The 25,425-nt window shown below is 42.3% G+C and overlaps 1 protein-coding gene across 7 annotated transcripts in view; it reads left to right on the forward strand.

The window, feature by feature from the left end:
* Positions 1 to 25,425, forward strand: part of DTNA (dystrobrevin alpha) — a 232,415-nt gene that overhangs the window by 52,636 nt on the left and 154,354 nt on the right. For 3 of the 7 annotated variants that reach the window (XM_052786883.1, XM_052786881.1, XM_052786879.1), the window contains one exon: positions 6,615 to 6,688. The exons of 3 other annotated variants lie outside the window; for them this stretch is intronic. The gene's annotated coding sequence lies outside the window, so the exon portion shown is untranslated. Of the gene's footprint in view, positions 1 to 6,425; positions 6,530 to 6,614; positions 6,689 to 25,425 lie in introns of all 7 variants that reach the window. One more of the 7 variants, XM_052786882.1, reaches the window with a different exon arrangement.

The following is a 25,425-nucleotide window of genomic DNA, read 5'->3' on the forward strand; positions in this document are numbered from 1 at the left end:
TTAATGAGTGTATATGCTTTCTAGTAATTACTATCTTTTCAGTCCGTGTTCATTCTTAATAGGACATTGTCCTTGGAACAAGATCAGGAAAGGCTTTTGATTCTTTCCAGATTTATAAAGCAATGATAGTTTGACTATCACGTGTTTCTGTCCCCCCCCCCCCCTTTTTTTTTATACACAACTCATTTATATTGCATTAAGAGAACTACGGTATCATTTGTGTGATTAGGAAATATAATCCATTCCCTGGTTTTAGATCATTCTTTTTTCCTATAAATTTACTTCAGAATGACTAACTTTACATCTAAAAAAAATGCATTAAATTACAAAGGCAACACATTGATTTAAACATTTTCTAACTTTTGAGTTGATAATTCTGAAATCTTACCACTCTTTTAACATGGAGTCCTAACTAATTTGTGTAACTGAAAGCTTCCTCACCTACTTTAGACATTAAATTCAATCTAGGAGAGCTGGCCAGTCTTTTGCAGACTAGAACCCATGAAAAAGGCACATCATAGATCCAAGTTTGAAAGCATTTATCTTGGTATTTGATGTGTATTTTTAATTGCTATTACAATTATTCACTTTTCTTTGAATATATACAAACAAAATGTGTTTCCAAACAGATCAAACAAAACGCAAAGTTTTATGGTTTTATTTTTGTCCTTAAAAGTTTGATCAATTTGCATGTCTTATTAAGAAAAATAAATCACATCAGTTTAATGCAGGTACAAATTGTATTATGCTGGTACAGGAACGCAAGGAGAGCTTAATGGAGCTGAGAGTCAAGCCATGTACTCTGCCAGGCTATTCTGTAAACATGTCATGTTTTTCTTTTAAAGAAAAACCACTTCCGATAATGCCATCTATCACGTTACTTCCCTTACAACCTATTCTGCGTCCTGGCTTCCCACCTCTCTCTGCCACCTGCCAGGCCTTTGGGCCTTTGGTAATGCTCTTCATCCCAACCTCCCAAGTCGTCTTCCCTCTATTTCCAGCCATAGAGTTGGATGCATTTTTGACTGACCCATCGAACACAGTCACAGCAACCAGGGCAGGCCGGCAGCACATCCAGAAGTGGTAATTCAGCACAAGTCCTTGCTCCATCTCCTCCACTTGCCTACAGAGTCTCTCAGTTAGGAAGGAAGTTTCTGGAGGAGACACATTTTCCAATACAAGAAGTTGTGTGTGGCTTGCAAGAAGCCCCCTGAGCGCTTGAACTGACCCATGTCAGTTCAAACAGAAGTCATCAGCAAGGTTCATACCTTCAGCTGGTAGAGCAATCGCTTGCACTCATAAGCTCCAACACTCCCTGTGAACCATCATTGGAGGGGAATGAAATATGCCTTTTGTTAATAAGTTCAATGGCTGTTTGCTGATAGCAGCGGAAAGATAACAGTTGTACCTGCCTGCCAGATTTCAAGTTTTTGTGTGAAAGCGTGGAGGAATGAATGCTTCTCAGCAAAAGAATGATAAAAGATTTCTTTCTAGGTAAAACTATTTCTTTTCCATAACTTTAGCTTTGAAAACTGCTGAAAATGTATAAATAATACATTCAGCTTGACTCTAATATCTGGTATGTGAAATTTCAGGACAAGCATGAAATTTAGCAGAGCAACTGAAAAAAGTTTTATAGTAGGAAGTGGGTGTAAGCAGAGGAAACTTGCTAAAATGATGATGGCAAGATGCAATTACGTGAGTCTAGGAGATAGTAAATACAATTTTCCAAAATCATAGAGCTAAATAAATAAAGCAGGTAGTAGATGGTTGAAAAGAATCCAAGCAAATATAAGTTCTTCATCTACATTAAATCTGGTGATGTATTCCTAAACAGAATTCAAAGTGCTAGAGTTTAAAGCCTTTTTTTTAAAAGTAGTTTCCAGGCTTAGGTGAACTCTTTGCAGGACGGTGCATTTTCACTGAAAGTTGAATATGTGTCTGCTGAGTCACACACAGTTACTCATAACTCGGTGGTAACTTGGGCTGAATGGGCCTAATCTTTGCAGTTACACCGTTTAATATCCACCCACATTGAAACAGTGTATTCTCTATTAAAAAAGCATAAAGTAAGTAGATAGACCGATAATTTTTCAGGCCACTCACTTTTCCTGAAGGTGGAAATAAATTCCTTGTGCACAAAGCCTCAGCGTTTGTAACTGTGCATGTAAAGTACTAAATAAGTCATCCATTGTGTTATGTCCAAGAGAAACCAAGCTTTGCCAGAAAGCAGCCTCAGCCTAGCCATGTCTGGCCATACCTATTTCACAGGTCATTAGTCCTATCCTTTTTCTGTTGTACACTATTGTAGATGCCTGCTTGGGCTTGTATTAGTCATGACTACATGTACTGACAGACTCAATATAGAGCAAGGAAATAAAATTGGATATCTCAGCCTTGGAAGAAATAGTCCTAATTGTTTTTCCACCCTGCCCCTGGCAGATAGAGCAGGCAAATAAAAAGAGGAGAAGGTTATGCAAATATTGGTCCAGTCCTTGCTGCATTTGCAGTATTTTTCACTGTGTGCTAATTAAGAACTACACACAACTCGGTGCATTTTGTGAGGCAGCATCGCAAGGGTGCACTTGGCTCACCAGGAGCACAGAGGCTGACAGTGGTAGTACGTAGCTCCAGAGGGTTCACTGAGCTGTATGCTGGTAGCTCTTGACACCAGTACAGGCTGGGGAACAGCTGGTGAGACAGCAGCTCTTCAGGAAAGGATAGGGGTTACTGTGGATCTCCAGTTGAACGTGAATTGGCAATGTTGAGCTGTTGCATGATAGAAAGGAAAAAAAGAAAAGCACAATATTGGGATGCATGTGGGAGTACAGCCTGCAGGGAGTAATCTCCATGTTGGTGAGTGCTCAGCTGGAGTCCCACGTTCAGTTTGGAGCACTGCTCTTCAGGAAAATGCCAGCCACTTTGGAAGTGGAGAGGAGGGCAGTAAAAATGACCAGAGATCCAGAGGACATTCTCCAGGGAAAAAACCTGAAACATTTATGTTTTCCATGCCTAAGGAAAAGCAGCCTGCCTGAGAGCAGGTAGGAGACAGGCAGTTTTTCAAGCATAGATAGCCCAGAACAGGCTGTTGCAAAGAGGAGGCCAGTAGTCCCATTTCTGTGCCCATAGACAAAGAGAAATGGGTCTAAAGTGAAGTAAGAAAGAAGAAGTACACCCTAGGAAAATGTTATCCCTGAAATATACTGTCAGTGGAGGTTGTGGAGTCTCCCATCACTGGAGGTGTTAGGAATGGCTTTAATAAACATGAGTGAAGGTGTATCTTTATCTCACAGTGGGAGGTGGATTACATATCTTTTCTACCATCCTTATGATTTGGTGATACTGGTGATAATACTGCACATGGCATTATTTTCTTAATGAAAGACATGCTTTGTAAATTCTGGTTGGAAAGATGTCTCTGCAGAGTGGAATGTGTTTTGCTGAGATGCAGAGGCACTTAATCATCATATAATTTCCTCATTTTGAAATGTTCCTTAGGTAAGTGGTTAAGGCACAAACAGCTGGCTTTGCATCTCAGCTCAAATGTCATTGTCCTGAAATACTTGGGGACATCACTCTGTCGGCTGGCACTTGACAATCCATCCTAAATTTGAAACACGTAATTGGATTCTTAGGATGAAATGCGAGTCCCCCTTTGAAGTCATGGGTTTTTATAGGGTAAAGATTTGATGCCGAGGACAGAGTGGTGTCCACTTGTATGTGCTTAGCTTTACTGTCCTAGGCAGGCCTGTTGTTTTCAGGATGAGGATGTAAGGAGTGGGTTGTAAGAGCGTGTAACCTTTGCTATGGCAAACATTTGGTTGCAGAAGGGGGCCTTCAGAGTGCTTGTGTGGGTGAGTGAGAGTTTACAACAGGCATTATGTGTGGTGAATTAATTACTTTTTACTTTTTCCAGATAATGTCAACAAAACTAATTTACACCATCTGTTCTAAAATAGAGAGAGGCAGTCAGTAAAAAAGCGACACCTATTTTGGTTTTTAAGATTTCATTTGATAAGACTTTAGGCATTCTATGTTCTCTGTAGTGTAATGTGATTTTTTCCTTTTTCTGTTTTTGGGGGGGAGGTTCTCCCCCAAAACGTATTTTTTATTGCCAGTGGCCTTTAATTTGTGTTTAGTATTCAGATAGCTATAAATGCAAGTTAAATATTTCTCCAGCTGCTGGTTAATCACAACTGATGAAATGCGTGTAGAGAAGTTTCGAGGTGCTATGAATTGCAGTAGTTCTACTGAAAATACTCTGGCTTTGTTTATGCCAGTATTAATTCAGAGCAAGTTCACTGTTCACAGTGTAGCTACTTCAGATGTAGAGTAGATGATAGTCAGAATTTCATCCTCAAAAAGAGATCACATTGATGTAGAAGCTCGATGTGAATCTCAGAGCTGAGAGTTAAAATTTTGTGCCTCATAATGTATTGTTGCATTTCACATCCAGATTTCTTTGCAGGCTTTTCGTAACTGTGCAATGACGTGCCCTGGGTAGGAATTGCCTGCATATACCTCAGGCTAGAATAAGCCTGCAAGGAAGCACAAACCCCAGAGTTTAGGACCACCAATATATCAGTTGTTAATAACCTTGCAATGTTACTACAGCTAACACTAGAAACATAATTAAATTGGAATGATTTGAAACTGCCATTAGGGGGAAGAGGATGGAGGAAAACAGTTTCATCCTCGCAACATCATGTTTTCATTGACCTACTTACAGTAGGCAAGAAAATGTGTCCCTTCCCGTTACAGCAGAACAGGTTTGTTCAGCAATTTTATAATGCAACTGCGCAAGAGAAGACTGTCTTTCCTAACCACTCTAGGAGGATTTGGAAAGAAGAGTAATGTTAATTCACACATTTAGTACTAAAATGTGTAAGTTCCTGTCCAAGCTATAATGTTATTAATCTAATCAATTTGGCAGAAAGTGGTTTGACTGAAAAAAAAGGAAAAAAAAAAAAAGACTTGTATTCAGAGGTCAGAGGAGAAGAGCTGTGCCTGGGCTGCAGCTGTGCAGAGGAACCTTTTATGGGCAATCATGTTTTCTTCATCTTCCCCTATGTAAAGTCCCTGCCATCCCTGAGACCCCCCAGGCCCCCTGCCTGGTGTCCCTTGGAGCTGAGCAGTCCTGCCTGTCACACGCTGAAGGGAATGGCTGCAGCCTGCTTTCACTTCAGCAGGAGTTGCCTTGCGTGCTTCAGGTCAGGGAATTGCTGAAATGCATAAAGGGATGGCGTAGGGCCTGGCCCTTTTTGGGCATGCAAACTTGCACTGACACTGAGCCTCTGAAACCATGCGAGTGTGGGCATGTGGGACTGCGGGCTGGAAGTGGAGGAGTCCTGAACATCAGTGCATGGTACGGCACCGCCTCTGTACATCCAGCACCCCTACCGAAGTCACCAAGCAGGGGTCCATGGCTGCAGAGCCCACAGCATCTAAAACAGCACTGGAGAGAAATCCCGGGTACTCTTGCTTCTCCATATCTGTCCCATGAGCAGACAGCGTGAGACACAAGCGTCCGTGTTACTCCGGCCACGGGGCATGGCGGTGCCCAAGGGGTAGGCAGCATGCGGGGCTTGGGATGCAGCCCTCCTCCTCAGGACTTGTTTGTGTGGTATTTAATGTTTGTTGTCTTATGCTTGGGTTAATAAACCACCCTTATCTGAAAATAAACACCTGCAGCTAGTCCTTTCCAGGCTGCTCAGGTCACATTCCTCCACAAGGTGTTCTTGGTAATTTAGTATTGTCAGAGGCATTAGTCACTGCCATTGTAGCTTAATAATGCGCGGTAGGAGCCAGCTGGTAATTAACAAATTAAGGATATCGTATACATTTTCCTCAAATATTTCACTTGTAGCAAAAATAATTAGAAGCAGAGCACTTTGCTTAAAGTTGTTAGGTATATTTAAAACATCTCGCTGTGTTAGGAAATTATTCATTCTTTTAAGGGTCATCTAGGCATAATTTTGCCGCTGTCCCAGGATTCATATATATGTAAGAGTTGTGAAGTAGGGAGAGAGCCACAGTCCTGTCTTTTTTTAACCCTTTAATTCTGCCTTGTTTAACATACTCATCCCAATGGCTGTCTTCTGTGCCTGTTTTTAGGAGTGGCACAACTTTGTATGTCTCAGCTGCTCTCTTTTGCACTTAACTTCCTTTCATGTTAGAAGTGTCTTGAATTGGAAGGTTATGTGCACGTGCGTGTGCAATGCAGTCTGTTGGAAAGATGAAATCAGCTTGTAATTGAAGCGAAAGAGAGACAAAGCTAACACAAATTGTATTAAACTGCTAAACTGGGAAAGACAGGACAGTATGAATGGAGGTGATGATGGGTTTCGTTACGTAGTGCAAGTAAAATATCCCAGTATGCGTAAGCTTTCTTTAACTCACTTGGTGTCTCCTTATTTTATCACCAGATGGTGACCAGCAGTTTCGAATTAAGATGCTCTCAATTACCTGCACGTGCTTGTTGAGTGATAGTGCACTTTGATATGTCTCCCTTCCATGCTGCTTCAGCCCAGTACTCCTTGATCCTCCTGCAGCCTGACTCCAGGACTCGGCTCTGAGTATCCCAAGCCTTTGACTCTGCTTTTTCTCCGGGGCAGGATCTGATCTGAGCACTCTGAGGCAGAAGAAGCAGGGAACAGAGCAAGCGATTGGAGGAGCATCATTTCTACGGGTAGGGTGCGGTTAACTGTCTTTGTGGGGTGCGCTTGGGTACTGGCAGTGGCTTTGAGAAATACGATTTATGTTTGAAAACTTTCTTCTTGGAGAGAAAAAAATACTGTTGAAAATGTGAATGGGTGCTTTTTGATACAGAGTGCAAAGTCTTTTTCAGACAGTGACAGAGTTTCTATTCAAGCTTTGAACTTGGTACAGATGCGAGCAGCTGTACAATGCAATGAAAGGCAGAGAAGAATCTGCCCCATAATGCCTTTGCTCTTTGCTACGTTTATTCACCTCCACATTGTTTGATGGAAGAGCACTGGGGATTTCAAAGAATGTATTTCTGAAGCTTATGAAAAAAAAAAGGAATTCCATGTGCAATTTCTGTTAAGATTTTTAGCCTCTTAGAGTCAGGCTCAGGCTTTTGGAGTGCTTCTTAAAAACCTTTTGGTACTACCAGAGGGTAAAGGTAGAAAAGGGCTGTTAAGTTATTCACGCAACGCTGTTAACAGTGTAGATTTGTTTTGTGCACCCTGAATTCTCTTTGTTGTTGGGGGTGGCTTTTGCTTGGGTTTTCTGGTAGTGCTTTTTACTGACTGTTGTCTGAGCAGAAAACCTTCACTGTTTTTACTGTATAACAGTAGAGCATGAAAGCCCAGGCAACACTGGAGTCACATAGCATGCAGACATGGTGGGAGAGTGATCCTGCTGACCACACTCAGGATGGGTGAGAGCAGACATCCGAGAGGGCAGGCAGAAATACAGGAACATTCTGCCCTTTATCTGCGATCCCACAGCAGTGGTGAGAACAGGCCCCGCATCTCCCAGCCTGGGTGCAAGCAGCATGGCAGGTACTTTTTGCAGTGCTGCCAACAATCCTGGTCCCTTCACTGTCCAGACCGAGGAGCCTGTTGAATGCACCATGCTTCTTCTCTTTTTGCTGGTGTTTCTGGATTTTCCCCCAGTGCAGCCCAAGGACAAGGTGTGGGGATGGTCCCACCAGATTCTGCCCCCAGCACGCCATTGGGTGGCAGCTCGGCACACACACATAGGGACCTGGCAGGGCTCCCGGCAACCACAGCTGAGACGTAGCTGAAAGCCTCACCTGTGTATCTCTCCCAGTGAGAGAATACCATTTCCTAGCGTGGGAGCTGGGCCCGCAGGCAGGGCCTTGCAGGTCATGCAAGGGTTACAAGGCACAACGAATTTTACTACAGTCAGCATAAAAGAAAATCTTCCACATTTTCCATCCTCCTGAAGCCCTTCATATACACAAACAATTACACAGACTTCATAATGATTATGTCATTTTAAACTGCTGTATTCAATATTGGTACTAGATTTTTTTAAATTATTTTTTAGCCTTTGAGTTAATTTAGTTCATGGCCTTCACACTGTAGGTTTTAAAGTGCCATTACATCCCATAGAAGACTAGATTGCTGTTGAGGGGAATGAAAATAAATGCCATAGCAGGGGGAAAAGAAAAAGTTTTCTTTCTTCAATCTGATAGTTCATGTAATTGGGGAAGGTAGGGGGTGTCTTTAATACCTGTCACTCCCTTGTACTGATGCTTTCGAAATATTTGGACACAAGTCATGGAGCTTTCTGTTCACCTGGGAATGAAGACAGACATTCAGGCTGAATCTCCTTAGTTGCTACTTTTATCGCATTACATTGCAGGTTACTATTTCTGCAAAGAGGCTATACAGAAATCTCAGAGCAATTTAAGCCACAAAGATTTCTCTATTCTCTAGTTTAGTTTGGCAAAATAAGATCCATATAGCTCTGTATTAAAGGAGCATTGTAATACTTGTATATTGCCTTCAAAGCATTGCATTTCAATACAATTACTCAAAAATAAACTTTGTATAGGTAAAATATGTTATTTTCTGCATTTCTTTTTTTCTGAACAAATTTATAATTTTTATTCTAGTATAATTTTCTGGGAAAAAAACCCTTTACTTCTGACGTGTTTTGTTCTGTGCTCGTTGCCTCAATTGTTTAAGTCAGACTTAGGCTGTCCTCTTCAGTTTTTATTTTTATTTGATATTTGGGAAGCAGTAAGCTAACCTGTGTGTTCTGTAATCAGTCTGGATGACCGAGTAATTCCACAAAGACTGCTACTCTCTGGTTGATCGCTGCACTTGCAATTTACTTTTACTAAGATAAATGGCAAAGCCCTGCAGCTGAACAATTTGGTTCCGAATGCAGATGGCTAAGCTGGAAACCCATTTATTTTGCAGTTTTTAGCACTGACAGGTGAGATTCAGCATCCCCACCAGGGCTGCATGGGCAGTAGTAGAAGTGCTGCAGTCACTATGAGGAATTTTGCTTGAACTTGTGGGTGATCTGCTGTTAGAATTGTTCAGTGCTCTGCTTACCACGTCTACAGAAGGTATTTCTTTTTAGTTCAAACAGCCAAGCAAAATGTCATTCCCAGCCACTGCCTCAATGTCTTCCCTCACTAAAGCGAAACAACAGGCGGCCAGATCCTGATGTGCCATATCTGGCACATTTTGCAGTTGTTTCCTGCTTCTTGATAATGCTGGGATATGAACTTGAGGTCATTCCAGCTGCTCTGGCTGCTTCTCTGCTCACTGAAATAAAGACTGCCTGGTTTAGTAATTACTATTTGCTGAGGCAGCTTTTACATGTGCATTTACTCCGTTTATAGGATCCCAAACCCTATGTGTTAAGATCTGTGTTGGCATCTTGCAGTGAGAGTCTCCCTGCCAGTGAGAACCCAGGCATGTATATGTATATATTTTTGAAGCAAATGGTTGTGGTGATACGTGCGATCTTATCTGCTCAGCCTGTTCAATTGAATGTAGCCTTCCGCGATTAATTGCTAGGGTGAAAAATTCAGTCCATCCTGTTTAGAATTACATGTGTTTATTCAGTCCATTGTTAAAGTTGGTGCCATTATTCATGCACGATTTTTGCTTCCATGTAAATTTTATTATACTTTGATCTTCTCCTGTAGCACCCGACATACTTTTAAAACCCACTTCCCCAGAAACTGTTATTTCACTGTAATTATAAAAGAACATGCATATGAATCACAAATGAGAATATTACCCAACTAGATGTTCCTAGAAACAAGAGAGCACTTACGTGCAATATAATACATTAATCATTTATAAGGAGTCAGCTATTAAAATGATTTTTTTAATACTGTACATTTGAGTACAAAGATGATGTGAAAAGCCTTTTCACTGAAGAGGCTTGTGGGCTTTTGAAACTTTCTTAAGTTTCCATCATCACAGTCTTATCACAGATTTGAAAAGGAAAAGCTGAAATATGCTAGTTTGGGTGACTCCAGGTGAAGGTACCTCTAGAGTGTGAGGGTATATGTATGCATGTGTATATACATATATGTACATGTATGTACAGATGCATATATGTGTATGTATCTGTACACATAGAGTGTATATTTTGGGCCCATTTCTACAAGCTTTTGTCTTTAAGGGAAGCCCACAGTGAGCTTGGTGCTGCTTCATTTCAGCGGGACTCCTCATGGGCAAGGACTTTGCCTGCTTAGACACTTTCCCAGTCAGGATCTGTGGTCACTGTAAGCAGATTTCTCAAATGAACGAAACTCTTGATAAATCTAGCTGTGCTATCGTTTCTTCACAAGTCTTTATCCCCTGGGCTGGCTTCAGACTTACGTATTTCTAAATGTCACCAATAACGGAAAAAACAAAGGAGAGGGAAGAAAGGAATGAAGAAAGCTTCAAGCAATCTTGTTTTGAATTGCCTGCGTGAAGGCATAGTATCCCTACTCCCCATTTGGATATAGGACATGTCTGTGCAGATGGCAACACGAGCTCCCCTCTGCCCCTTCCCCAGGCTGGTAGGATGTGCTCCAATGCCAGTCATGAGCTGCAGAGTTCACTTCGCACCCCACTGTGCCCAGTGATGACGCACAGCATTTTAGCAACTGCTGAAGCTGAAACCAACTTAGAGCTGCCTTGTACCTGGGCAGCTCAGGGAGGAAGCAGAGAAGTCGGGGTCTGTCCATCATGGCCCATGGAGGCATTCCCTGGATGGTACATGCTCATGGTGGAGGTGGTGGGGCAGGAGACCTTTCCAGCACAGGGTCTGGTCTGACTCCTGCTTTTGGAGCAGGATTATTATTATTATCATTAAGAGACCTGTCACCACTGGGCAGTGACACAAAGCACTGTTCTGCTTCCTTGGGTACCTCTCCCTCAGCTCCCTTGCTTTGGAGTGAAAGCTGGGCAAGGGAGAGGACCAGCTGCAGAACTGCAGTTGTTTTGAAGCACCTTTGGTCTGGGTCACTTTAAATTCCCCTGTTGATGTAGGCAACAAATCAGAAAGGAGAGATGGTTTGGGGAATTAATAGCCACACCTGATAACTTAGCTTTTAAATAAAGAGCAGGATTTTCCAAATATTGCAGGAAGTGGCAAAAGCAGTAGGACAGAACAGATTTAACACTTGTAAATTATCTTCTTTTTTAAGTGCTAAAGTTTGGGCAAAAGAGACTGCAGTTCTCCTAGGAAGAAAAGTCTGTGTAATGAGTAGTTGGTTCCCACCTAAATCCCCTCCACTCTTCATACTGGAAAACACAGCAGTTGTGATTCCTGTAGTAGTATTTAAAATTACAGGTATATTTAAATTTGAGTTTGTCTAGTGAAACTTTGCTAAAACTATCACACCAGCATGATGATACCATGAGAGCTTTACAATGTAAACCAAATCTTTTTTGGCTCTGATGCCATCCTGAGCCCCTTTGTGGTGAAAAACCCAGGTGGTTCATGCTCTATGCTTCCAGATCAATCCGTAGTGATTCTTCCGTTTCTCCCTTTTCTATGACCCCTCTGTAGACCAAGGTGTTGCACATATATGCCCTTCACAGCCTCTCTGATTGAGTGATGAGAGGAATGGCATTCCCTCTGTTTTCACCTGGCCAGTGGCAATCTTGAATAAACTGGATGCATGTGGTTGTGGGGCAGGGAGGGGAGATGGTCTGTGATGGAGACCAAAGTGAAGGTATCCCAAGAACACTTTGTGCTTTAGCCTTCCTCGTGGGGTCAAACCCCAAAGGAGACCAGACTGTCTGAGGGTTAGGAAAAGAACCCCCCACCTTTCTGACACCCTACTGCCCTCTGCCCTAATGGCTTGTTGGAAAAAGGCATCCATTCATTCATAAATTCTTTCATTTTTCATTCATAAAATAACCCTGTTTCATGGTCTAGAAATATTGGTGGTGGAGGACAGTGCATTGTACACATACATTTTCCATAGCTTTAAATGCAATATTACCCTTTGTGTCTGATTTTCAGAGATGCTGAGCAGCTGTAAATCTGAATGAAGAACATAGAAAGCATGCATGGCAATCACACCATTAAAGTGTAGCTCTCTTTACCAAGTTTCTCCTGTTCTGCTTCAACACCAGACCTTAGTACTCACAATTCAACTGTTTATTAAAGGTGAAATCCTTATCTTTTGTCTCCTATTTATCAAATGTTGTACTTGTAATTTATCCTTGTTTTATGCTGTCATATGCAATTCATGATCCAGAACAACAGTTCTTCTGACCCTATAGAAGAAAATTGATGGGTAGAACTGCTTCGAAAATAATCTCCACTGGAAATCTTATTAAAAGTAAAATTCAACTAGTTATTACAAAATTGACAGTCTGATTCATTCACCTGTCCAGGGCAGAATGGAAGGTCAACTAAAATTTGAACCCTTGGTAAAGAAGTGTCACTTCATATTAGTGTAACAGGCAGTCCAAAGATAGGATCACACATTACTAAAGGTAAGAGGTGCAAAAACCCACTTACAAATTTAAAAGCAACATCCTGTACGATTATTGAGTAGGACATTGGTATTATAATCTTCCAAATGACAGCTCTATCTGACTGTAATTCATCGTGAAGTGAAGAGTTTCTGGTGTGCCAGGAGTCTCTTGACCTGACGCGAGAACTTTATAGCTTAACTTTATGACCCCAGGAAATTAAATACATTATTGCAATTCTAGATCTAGTCTTTCCCTGCCTGAAGATACTAAAATTTGTGTAATACCCACTGTTTATTACACAATGGACACTTAAAAATTCTAAAACTTTGCCTTTTCTTTATAGCTCACACACATACAACCGGACTGAAGTGGCTAAGAGCATGTTGCAGGCTACTTGTTTGTTGTTTTTAATTTTGGAGTTAGCAGAAAATAAAAAGTCAAGCTGTTAAACCTCCACCAGTTTTCACTTCATTGGAGTTGTTCTGAGAACTGCAAACCGTATGTTCAGAGATTGACTCCTAGGCATGATCTTTTGTGCCCTATGTGTGCCATTGCAGAAACACCTTAAATTTGTCCGGTGAATTAGGAAAGGAGACTTCAGCACCGAGAGTTTCTTGTAGTCCCACAGATAGATTTGAGGTACAGTCCTGACCACACTGTTGTCACGTGGCTCTGGAAATGCTCGTTTACTGGCTCGGAAGAAGGAATTGTTTTGCTCCTCTTTCTCTGAAGGTCGGTTTGTCTGAAACCTGCTCCAGTTTTCGTTTTGGCACACAAATAGAATTGCCTGTTGATTGTCGAGGTATCCCCTTTCTTGCACTAATCAGAGCACACATCTCAGGTTTCTTTTTCATCTGCTGAAATATGACTGTGATAATTTTATCTCAACAGCCTGCATGGCTCCACTCGCATTTAAGCAGCAGTCTGACTGGCTGTGGGTTTCAGGCACATGACCTTGGGAGAGGTACAGACTATTCATGTTGTGAAAGCCTTCTGTATCAGAGTGATGTGCATGTGTCTGATACAGCTTTGTAAGGCCATGGCAGACACAAGAAACTGTCCTTCGCTGTCTGTCACTGCCCAGACTGGCCACAGAACAGTTTTTCTGGGCTTGTCCAAGTTCAGCTAGCAGCTCTGCCTCCTTTCTGCTTCCCTCCTCTCTATTTTTCTGCTTATTTGCAGCTCACTGGAGAGTAGTTGATAATGTAGACTGCGATAAACAAAACATGTGAAGTCCTGACTATGTAATTGGTTGGTAGCACCGTCAATTAGGAAAGTTGCCCAGAAGTTCCCATTATAGTACCCTGGTTTTCAGGGTATTTGTGAAACTTCTAATGTTTGAGCTGAAATTTTTCAGGCCAGTATTTTCCTCAGCCTGAGTATTTTTTTAATATTGCAGCTGAAGAGATTCAATAAGACTGAGAACAAAGCTAGCATAAAAATAAGTTGTCTTCTTCACCTTCAAAGAAAACCTCAGTTATTTTCCTTGGTGTGCTTTAGTATTCTCATACTTTGGAGCAAGGATTTTAAACTTCATCAGAGCACATGACCTTTGTGTGAGGAGTACTTCTGTTATTTGTCCCTGTGCAAATGTGCCCACATTTGGCGTATACAATAGCACCTCTGCAGGTGCTGGAGAACCTCCATGCCTGCTCATGGCACCTGAGTTGTTCCTTAGTCCTTGAGTACCTGGCAAGCTTTCTGCTGGATTTGTCTTCACACGGCTTTGGAAGACACAGAGCTCCGGTGTCTGGTTTACAACAGAGTGGTGTGCTGAGTGAGGAAGTGGTTGTGAAAAGAAGTGTGTACTGAGGAGTGAGAGACTGTACCTGTAAGTCTTACACACAGCGAGGGCAATGCTGCAGTTTCATGGGCAGCCTGAACTTTGGCACCTCCTGTCTCTTAAATGCTGAGGCTGCTAAAGCAAACGAACACGTAACATCCTTGTTTCCTAATTCCTCTGGAATAATTTTGCATATAACATGGCATTGCTTCTTGCTTTGTTGAATAAAGGTGACAGAATGTCCAGTGCTTTGTAGTAGTTACACCGCTTAGCATTCAAAACAACCTGGATCGAGGATCTCAAAGTACTTTTAGGCTTCCACGTATTACTCACGTGAGGTACATGTAGCATACACACAGATCATACAAGCTCCTGGAGAGCAAGAGCCACTTCTGGCAGCTCTCTGGCAGGACAGGTGGGGAGGGGGAGAGGGACTCTTCTTGGGCAGCATGGTCTCAGGGGAAAGAAAATGGCTTACAATCAAAGCTCCTTTCCATTTGGTTTATGAAGAAGTGTTTTCCAAAACTTCTAGGTTTCTACCATACCTCCAACCTCTAGCTAAACACATCTCAGAGGGAAAAAAAAACCAAACAGAAGGAAAATAAATACAGGAACATTTTGAAACCTTGGTTATGGAGAATTGGCCAGTATTGAGTAGAAAATAATCCTCCTGTCATCAGTGTGTCTGATGTTAGGATTACATCTTTGCTCTGGTCTGCTTTTTTTTGTTGCTGTTCTTTTTTAGCAATCTCCCTTTTCTTCAGGAAGAGCCTTTTGATTTAATTTCTGTTTTGTTCATTGTGGGTAGATGAATGTTATTTCCCGCTTATTAAATGGCCCATGTTTACTGTATTTTATCTACATGAATAGTTTTGCTTGAGAACAATGTGAAAGTTGCATGATGGGGGGAGCAAAGAGTTAATTTTTTTTCTGGGCTAGATAATACTTTTGGATAAATTTCTCTATTGATCCCAAAATCCTTTTACACCTGCCTAAATAAATTCTTTATCATGGAAAATAACTTTGCAGTTTATAACGATGTGAGATCACTTGCCCCTCGAAAGATCTTATTTATATAGTCCTTTCTTGCTTTCAGACTCACTGCTACTGTTCCAGTTTCTTCTCTGGTAGTAACTGTTTAAGAATATATAATAGGCAAAGTCCGTGAGAAACTTGTACCTGTTGAGAACACTAACAAACTTCTGGCAAATGGGAGTCATGGTGCCTTAAAAGAGATACACAAATCAAAGAGCCCTCCCCGCCAGTCATCTGTAGTAAAAAGGCTTGGGGATTTTCACTGATCTCTTTCACAAGATTTTCTGTGCTTGCTTCTCCTGCCTTTCACCTCATGTTTCTTGACTGCTCGATGGGGAATATTCTGGCCCAGGCATAAAGAACATGGAGAGGGTATGACTATGTCTCCATGAATCTACCTCTACAAACAGTTTCCGAAATTATAAAATAATCCATCAGCTGGACAACTGAAAAAAAAAAATCCATAGTTAAGTGGTTTATTAAAGGCATGGCCTTTTATTAATCCAAGGCAGATTTTCCCACTGTTGGGAAATACATATTTGGAAACAAATAAAAGAAGAAATCCCACGTCCCAGCAATTTACTCCGGACAAAGGTTGCCTTCCTGACTTCTTCAGGGAAATGGTCCATTTCATATACTGTAATTTGTGTGTTAAACCACAGGCCTTGGTATGGCGATGTATTAAGGGGTTCAGAAAGCTATACTGAACTTAGTCATTCTTTAGATACACTCTGGGCTTTCCCACCTGAATAAATGGATTACCAGCTGCTCAGACAAAAATAATTTAATTAATACAGGAGAGCAACTGGTAAGTTCCATGGACAAACATATTTCCCAGGTTTTAGATAATGCAGGAAAGTTGTGAACTTCATGTTACAAAAAGGAAAGATGCTGAACTGAATGAGCTGATGTGCAGATACAAGCAACTGTGAGCTTATATTGCTGTTGCAAGTGGTTTCGTGTGTACAGAAATAACTGCTGTGCAGGCCAGGCTGGGTGCCAAAGTCATCTTCTCTGCGTGTATGGTTCTGAGGTTGCCAGTGCTTACTCCAAAACTGATGTAGCTGTTGGCATAAGCCTAAACTAGCAGTGATCACTTTAATGTCTGAAATATAATACAACATATAGGCGACTTCTTTACAGAAAGAGCAGCAGAGATACAAATCCCTCTGTGTTCGTGATGAGAAGTAACAAATGGGCGAGGAAAGTGCCGTGGTTGCTGGAGGCTGGCGAGGGGAGTGGGAGGGCACAGCACAAGCACAATTTTGCTGTTGCTGTCCTGCCACTTACCAGGTACTCTGACCAGAGCCCTACCACAGCATTTTGTTTGCAAACAAAATTCAGGTTTCTGTGGACAAATGGGGTTAGAAAAAAAGGCTTAAAAGAAAGAAAAAAAAAAAAGTCCTAGATTCCGAAAAGATTTAAAATCTTGGCTGCATAATTGCAAGTAAAAATCTGTGACAGTTACTCTCCAATCGTATGAATCAAGTGGCCTTTAAAAAACAAAACTGTTTGGATGATCCGCTGGGAAGTGGATTTAGGATGTCAGCTCAAGTGGGCTCACTCTACTGACGTTAAACATAGCTTTGGAGATGAAACTTTGCCTCTGGCTGTGTGCTAAAGGAAGTAAAACTCCCGCTCTCAGATAAAATATGTAGTTCACAGGATACGTGATACCATGAGATGTGCTGCTCATCCCAGGAATTCGCACCTTACACAGCAGAACAGAAAAAACATTGTAGGCACTGCACAAAGAAATAGATACGGCTCATTCACAAAAAGTGCCATTGCTAATGTCATTGGATAATAGGCAGCACAACATATACCAGAACTACTACTTTGAAAAATACTGTGTTCTTTGAGGTTTTTCTTTCTAGCTAGAAGGATGTGGTACTGTCAGTTCTTACACACTCAGGAACAGAAGCTAATATTTTTGAGCATCTTTGTTTTCATACTCTCCTAGGATTTTTCCTACCTTAGTACCACCTCCATTCATTTAATAACCTCTATCTGGAATTAAGGATCCTTGAACGTAAAATATTGGTTCTTAGAGAAACTATTAAAACCGAAGTACCTTTTATGAGGCACAGCAGCTTTTTATGGGTTCTGTTTATGCATTGTCTAGGCTTGCCTAAGAGTTTTGTTTGTACATATCCCAGAGCATGGCAATTTCTTAGGCAGGGATGGTTTCTGTCTTTATTTCTTTCTCCGAGCACATGGTCATTGCTAGACAAGAAGGCCAGAGTTTGCCCTGATCTGGTCAGATTCTGGCTGCTGAGAGCACCTTAGTGTACATCTCATTTAAAAAAAAAATTAGCACAGAAACAGTGAGTACAAAGGATATGATCTTTATCAAAGTAGCTTTAGGTCTGAGCAACCTCTGTCAGGATTCTTGCTTATGGCTATGGAGGGCATGAATTTAAGACTGCAAGGAAAGTTGCAGTTCTTTCAGATAAATCAGCTGGTCTTACTACCATGATTATTATTATTATTTTAGAGGGAAAAGGCTGATTTTGAAACATGAGCTTCTCTAAGTAATGTGCCAGTTTTACATAATTTTGGAAAGAGCTCTGGCATCCAGATTCATGTATCTAGCCGAAGAGGTAGAGACCTCAACTTAGTAAATAGCTAACTGACTGAGACACTGAGGCTACGTCTATTCTAGTAAACATGCCACAGAGATGCCTCTGGCACTGAGACAAACTAGCGTGGCACAGCACGTGTCTGTACCACTGAACTCAGTCTCCAGAGTGGGGTGGCCACAAGCAGACAGCCTGCTGGAAATGTCTCTGGCCCCTGCAAACTCCCAAACTGTGCCCAGGAGTCCTTTGGAGGAAGGAGGGCTGTTTAGGGCCGAAACTATGCCAGGGTCCGCTGTAATGCTGTAGCAGTGTAGGAAATAGCTCCAGCTCCCAGGAGCGTTCCCTTACCCAGTTTCAGTTACTAATATAGACATAGTCTTATCAGGGAGATGGAACCAAATAAAGAAGCAGTGGTTTGGTTGCCATCACTCGCCATCGTGTTGCAAGACATCGGTTATGAACCCCGTTGCACACTGTAATAGATTATTCAGTAACTCTGGGCAAGCTGCCTCCCTAACAGCTCCTGAGTTAAGTTGGAACAAATCTGCCCTGGGAAATGCCAGAGCCCAGCTTGACTGCTTGTCTTTTGCTGGGCAGGATCTTGCTATCAGCAGGGTTTTTCAAGAGACATTACATGTTTGCCTTCAAAAGCAATGAAAATATTTGTGGGGAAATCTTGCCATTGGATACAAAAAAGTTTCTCCCCTAGGCCCAGCACTGTAGTCAGTGTGCTGCAGTACATCACTGATGGCCTAATTTCTGGCATTAATTTTTTTCCAAATTCCTCTATATCTGACATTCTATTCTCTCACTTTGCAAAGAAGTATTTGTATTGCTACCTTTTATTGGTACCTCAATGCACATAACATGGTGATGTTACTGTGGTTTAAATAGCAACATGTAGCTCTGCTGTCCTGGAGATGCCAGATATTACTGGTGTATGCGTGCAAATGGCTAAACAATCGGGATGGGAAAATTCGGTTTCAGAATGATACTGAGCTTCCAGGGGTTGTGAGCATCAGGCCAAATTGTTCCAGATTGTGTTGGGTTGTGCTTGTATGTAGGTGTGAGAGGAATCACAGTCAGGTGAACTAAAGGACTGGTACTGCACAGCTCCAATTCTTTTTCAGAGGAAAGTTTTCCTGAGTTATGGCTATAAGGGAAACATTTGTTCATGTGCACAATACTAAGCAGACAATTAATTCCACACAAACTCTTAAAATTAAGTGCATAAAGTTTGTATCCATTTCTAACTGCTATGTGAAGATCTGTTTGCTGGTTGCCCAACTTGTTAAAGTAGCTGTATTCAAATACCATAATAATGGGCATCATGAGAAAGCTTAAATGTAGTAGAACTGCCCATCGTTCTGTTTCTACCTGATTCCCTGATGTTATCCACAATATCCAAAGGCATGAGGCAAAAAAAAACCCACTTCTGCATAGGCCAGCTGAAACTGCCGAGCACTCTGCAGTTTAATAATAACAATAAACATAGTGACATTTTTAGGGAGGCAGATTTATTTCTTTTCTTAGAAATAAATTCTGTGCTAAGTAAGCAGGCTAGTTCTGTAGTTTCCTTAGTATAAATAAAAAATTTGATTTGACATATGTATTAGATTCATGCTTTAGGCTAAAGATTCTACTTTAATTTGCAATTTTTTTCATTTTCCTTAGGGACAAGAGTCCTTCCACTCATCCTTCTTGAGTCTTCTAATACAGGAGCTTTGTTTTCCAGTTCAGTGTTTGTAGTTTCATGCTTCTATAGCTAGTACTCCCATAGTGTGATCAAATGCATTTTAAGATAGCGGCAATTCTGCATGTAAATTGAAGTCTCAGGCAAAGCAGAACTGCTGAATCCAACTCAGGACTTGATCCACAGCCTAATATGGATGTAGAATGTCTCTGGCCTCAGCCTCTCCGAGCATGTTCGGAGCCTGCCAGGATCTCACTTTGGACCGTTTGCATGATGAATTCATCCTAAGCAGTAAACAAAATGTGGTTAATGCTCTAAATAGACTGCCTCGTTTCCTGGGTTCTCTGTGGTTCAACTGTTATTTAACTTTCATAACAAGATTTTTTTCAAAACAGAGAATTCACATTTCAGCTTTTTTGTTGCGTCCGTGTAGAGCCGTATAACAGAACTGTGGCACTGTGAAATGGCTGGTTTACCTAAAAACTGAACTTTGAAGATCAGTTTAACTCTTTTTTAATGTTGCTATTTGTCCTAGCATTTACAAATTCCCTGCTTTTAAAGTTTACCCTGAGAATGATTTTGTAAATGTAGTATTATCATGCTAGAAAGAGCTGAGCAATTGCTGGGTAGGATATCTGTAGTCCTGGGCAAGCAGCTCTGGGTGGCCCTGCTTGAGCAGGGGGGTTGGAGCAGATGATCTCCAGAGGTCCCTTCCCAACCCCAACCACTCTGTGAGTCTGTGGCACAGTTCGGTTGCTGTCTCCGTGAGGCAGCTCCCGTTCCTGGGAGAGCAGCCACCTGAACACAGATGTTAACCACCAGAATTGGACTACTTCATTTTTCCATTGTTTATGGTTGCCAAGAAAGTTGATGAAAAATCAAAATCTCTCTTCGGTGCCACTCCAGACATGCATGGTGGCGTTGCCTCCTTAGGAAGCCTTAGGTGTGCATTCTCTGACCATGGTGTGGGGCCACATGGGTTAGCTGGTAGTGGGAGATCTGGACATCACACAGCAGCCCACCTCAGTGGTTTTAACAAGTAATACTATCTGTAGGAAAAGTCCTGTGGGTCCTAGGAAATAAAGCAGTGCTTTCTACTTTCTATAAAAACACAGTTCAGAAAGAAAAAAAAAAAAGACATTCCCTCTGGAATGTTATTTCTGGCCCTTGTTTGTTTGTTTTAAATGGAAGGTCTGGAGGGAAGAGTCTGGTTTCTCCGTTTCACCCGATGCCCTTCGATAGGAAGGATTCTCTTGCTAAGTTTTGTCTCTGACGAGCAGAGCTAGTAACCAACTCACCAGGTCTCCCCTGTTCTGCTCTAGCATATTGAACCTGAGAGTTACCAGGGAATTACACAAGCTGCTTTTTTCTGGAGGGCTGAATTACCTCCAGGGAATTGCCAGACCTTCCCAGATAGTAGGAAACTCTTCCATAGTTTCATGTGGGTGATCTCTGACCACCGTTAATCATGTGTTTAACCACTGTAGTTGCTTTCCACTGTTGTCCCATGTCATGGAATTATTGACCACCAAGCCCTGTTGGAGTCCTCAGCATTTTATTTGTAAGGGCATTGGGGTCATTGCCCAATCTGCCTAATTCCTAGTAAGGCCAAAGGTGGGGACACACACCCACCCCCTCACCCCCTCAGAGAGTAAGAGCTCAGACTGGAAAAATGTATGTACATTGTTATGATTGAGATAGAAATTGTGTTATTTCTGCTGCTGTCCCCAACAGAATTAGCCAAGTTAATTGTTTTGGAGATGTGGGAATGTAGGGGTTTTTATATTCTTCTTTAAGAAAGTAGTTAATTAACTCGAAGACTAAATTATTTGTGGGAATGCACTGCATTTAGGATTTTTGTGAAACTTAATCGACCTTAGATAGAGCTAACTTAATCTTTGACTATTTCTCCCATCATTTCATTCATTTCCTGGTGTACCTTTAGCCCCAGACTAGACACCGCTGAACGTACTACTACATTGCTAGCAGATAAATACTTCGGAGAGGGACCTAGTTTACAGTGAAGACTGTGAGACACCCCTGAAAACTAGCAGAAAAAAAAAAAAATTAGGGGAACAAAAAAAAAGTGGTGAAATGTGTTTGTCTGTGTAGTCCGTGAAAATGGCAAGTTCTTCTGTAACGCCAGGGGTACCCATAGTGTTGTAGGTTAGTTTTTCATTTTTCTCTTGTTCTCACCAAGGGTCTTGTAAACACAGAGGTGTGTGCTTTACTCTGTCCAGGTAATTAACTCTGCCTAGTAAAGAAGTGTTCAAATGCATTTCCTAAACATCATGTTTCCTCCTCAGATTCCTTGAACTAGAAGATATTTGTTAGGTACCCTCATTCACTAATACCTTAGCGCATGATCCTTTATACATCTTGCAAGTTACCAAAGTAATTGATAAAAATACTCATCCGCAGATCTCATTCTTCACTATGTTGCAACAGAAAGAATTGGTGCACAAGGACTAAATATAAAAAAAAATGTTAGAACTATCATTCTCATTTAAGGGAAGTTATTACTGAGGAAATTTCGTAGAAAACTACTTTTATAGGTGATGAAATTCGTAGTTGTTCTAATGCACCAGAAAAAAAGCCAAAGGTTGGCTACAAAGTAATTACTGAGAAGACAGGAGAGGTGGATGTTCCCTACCTCCTGTTACGATTTTGACTCTTGGTACAGTTGTTTTCCACAATATTTGCAAGTAGCTTTCAAGTTATGGCCAGTAAGCCCAAAGGTTTATTGTTGTGATTATGATTATGAATATTATTGTTGTTCCTGTTAGGTGGTAAATCTTAGAATCAAGGTCCTCCCCCCCCCCCTTCTTAACCAATTGGAAGTGAAAATAATTTATTTGCTCATTTTTAACATCAACTTACCGGATATTTTATAGGCTAGGGTTTGGGGCTCTAGCAGAGCCTTGGATGCTCTTAAGTGGTCTTCGGGGTTAAACGGGCCAGGTTAGTTGCATATGCAGAGTGAAAAGCTAAATTAACCAGTCCCTCAAGTAATCTGACATCTTTGAAAAACACAGATAAGGGGGGGTTGTAATTCGGCCTTTTCTCTTGCCAGCGTACTTTAAAAAGACAAAACAGGCGGTTAAGGAAAATCATCTCTGGCCGGTGTTCAGCCCCGGAAAGCTTCTTGCCGCCTTGCCCGAGCAGCCGGAGGGTACCGGGGTGCACCTCCTGGGAGCACAGGCCGGGCACCTCCGCCTTCTCGTAGCCCTGCGGCCCGGCGGGTCGGAGCCCCGGGCGGCCCCGGGAGCCGGACCCGCCCCGCGGGGCCTGGCAGGGCCGCGGGCGGCGCGGCCCTTCCTCCCTCACGCTGCTGGGCCTGGACGCCGTCGTCCCCTCCCGCCCCGAGCGGCGGAGATCCCCTAGCTGAGATGTCGAAACGCTTCGACCACAGCCTGGTTCGTTCGGTTCCTTTCGGGCCGGATGCCGCTCGTTCGGCAGCGGTAAGCCAGGGCAAACCCGCAGCTGTCTCCAGCGCTCCTCACCGCCCCGGGCCGGGCAGGCGGGCAGGCAGATGCTCCTTGAATCGACGCAAGCGATCGGGAGACTCCCCTGCAGCATGTCAGCACAAAGAATCCGCCCTCGGCTACATCGCCGTGCTGGAAACAGCTTCAAAACACCATTTTGCATACAAAACACAAGAGTTCACCTGTGGGGAAAGACGTACCTGGTGGAGGCTAATTGCGGTGCTGAGTTGCTGGGGCTGGCCACGCTGGGCAGTGCCCAGCTTTGGCCGCTGCAGAATGTGTCGCGGGGACCTGCCCCCCGCCTTTTGGGATGAGGGATGTGTTGGATCACGTAGCAAATCCTGTCCTGAATGTGTGTGGAGAGCAGGGTGGGCATGGTGTGGAGGGAGGGAAGCCTTGCCTGTGTAAGAAGCTGGGGCACCGGCAAAGTGTGCACCTGAGATTGGAAGCTAGGCGTCCTTTCTGTGTCCAGTAATACAAGTGTCGCAAGAGTTATTTGTTGAGTTGAGAGGGATCGTATTTTCCATAGGGGACCAATAACTCAGGCCAGTCTTTTTCTGAACTTTCTGTAACAATTGCCAAGGACAGACAGAAAATAAATTGGAGGGAAGGATGGGTTGTAGCACGAACACTGTTTAAAGTAACTGTTTGAAGGCTTGTTTTAGCATCTTGAAAGGAAGCAGGAATTCAGGTGTTTTATTTTTAGCTTGCAAGGGAAGAGTTATTTCATGTTGCTTTATATCTCATCTCTGAAAATGTTCTCACTGAGGCAGGATCTGCAGTCTTGGAGCTAGTTAACCCAAGACTTGCCTGCCTGTGAAAACTTATTTTTACAAAGGGGAATTACTGAAACTGGTTTTCCCCTATAAAATTTTAAGTAGAACTGATTCCAAACTCCAAAATCAGTAGAGTGTTAAAACGCTTTCTGCTGCTGGCAGTGATTTGTGATTCACAGTATATAGTCGGGTGCCTTTTGCTTTCAGGAAGTCATAAGCATTTTCAGATTTTTATTGCGGAGTTGCTTTTGTTGCCATTTGCTTTGATTTTGGCTCCCGTTAAATTATATGCAGTTCATTTACTTAAATTTTTCTAAAGGAATATTTTCATCCAGGATTTTAATAATATTGCTGTGGCTGGACCTTAAATCTCTAAGCAGAGATGGGATGAGCTACTCATTTCTAGTTAAAAAACCTCTTTCGCATTTCCCTCTCCCCTCGTCCCTGGTCTCTGAACTTCAGTACCATGGCTCATGCTTTAGGTTCCTGAAAATCAATGAAATATTTATGATGCTTCATTTTCCAGCAGTTGGGTAATGAATGGGGTTGCAAAATGTTGCTGGTCAATACTCGCACCTCTTGTCCAGCACTCTTGGGTCAACAAACATGTCTGATGCATCTTAACCTCCTTGTGAGACTGCTCTTATTTTCCTTGCTTTTCTTTCCTGTGAGGTAGCAGAACAGTGTCAGCAGCAATGAGATGAGAGCTATCATCTTCCCGAATGGGTAAGACAATCTGCAAAGCATGTATTAAAAATGAAACAGGAAGTCAGTGATTATCAATTTTTAGCAAACACATTTCTACCGATCTTCAGACTGATGCCTAATGGTAACAAAAGGAGAAGCTCTGCATCTGGGCAGTGTAATTTCTAGTCATTTGTAGTATCTTTTCCCCTCATTAAGGCATGGGCTGTTTTTATTTTAAGGCCTAAGACCTGTAAGAATAATAACAGAGGCCTAGTGTTGTTGCTTATAAACAGTGCGTGTTGAACAGCGTGGCTGGGATAAATAGGTATCGGGTTAAAAAAAAAAGGAATGTCCTTCTTTTGTGCATTTACGGTTTGCTGAAGTAAAAGGCAGCATATGGCAACTCTAGCAAGGAAGAAGTCACGCCTCTCAGAGACTCTTCCCTAGCTTAAGCAGTTAGTAATTGCTTCCCACCCTCATAAAAGAAAATTACTGGCATCCCTGTGCCGAGTGGCGTGAGTGTGGGTGATGGGAAATAAGGCTTCCTCCAGACCTGGCCACCTGCTTGAGGAGCAGTGATGGCGGTGGGAGGGAAATCCACCCGCTAGGGAGCTGAGAGTGTTGATTGATGTCTGTTTTCACTGCCAGAGGGGAACCAACGCTGCTCTGCTGCACAGCAAGCTTCTCCTTTGTGCATCTCTTTTCCCCTTGAGAAGAACCAGCAGTGTTTATTTGGACCCCGCTGTGGGGGAGAGGGAACAGCCTACACACCTGCCAGGAAAGGGAATCCTAAACAACTGCTCCTGCTCAGAAGAGATTGGGAGCTGGGCCAAACATTTCATATGTGGATGATTAAAATTAGACTCCTGCATCCATATGTACGTTCTCATTTTGAAAACACTGCCAGGCTTACTTCTTTTCTCTTCTGCCTTTTATGTAGT

Source organism: Harpia harpyja, chromosome 5 (assembly GCF_026419915.1).
Source record: "Harpia harpyja isolate bHarHar1 chromosome 5, bHarHar1 primary haplotype, whole genome shotgun sequence".
Lineage (NCBI taxonomy): Eukaryota > Metazoa > Chordata > Aves > Accipitriformes > Accipitridae > Harpia > Harpia harpyja.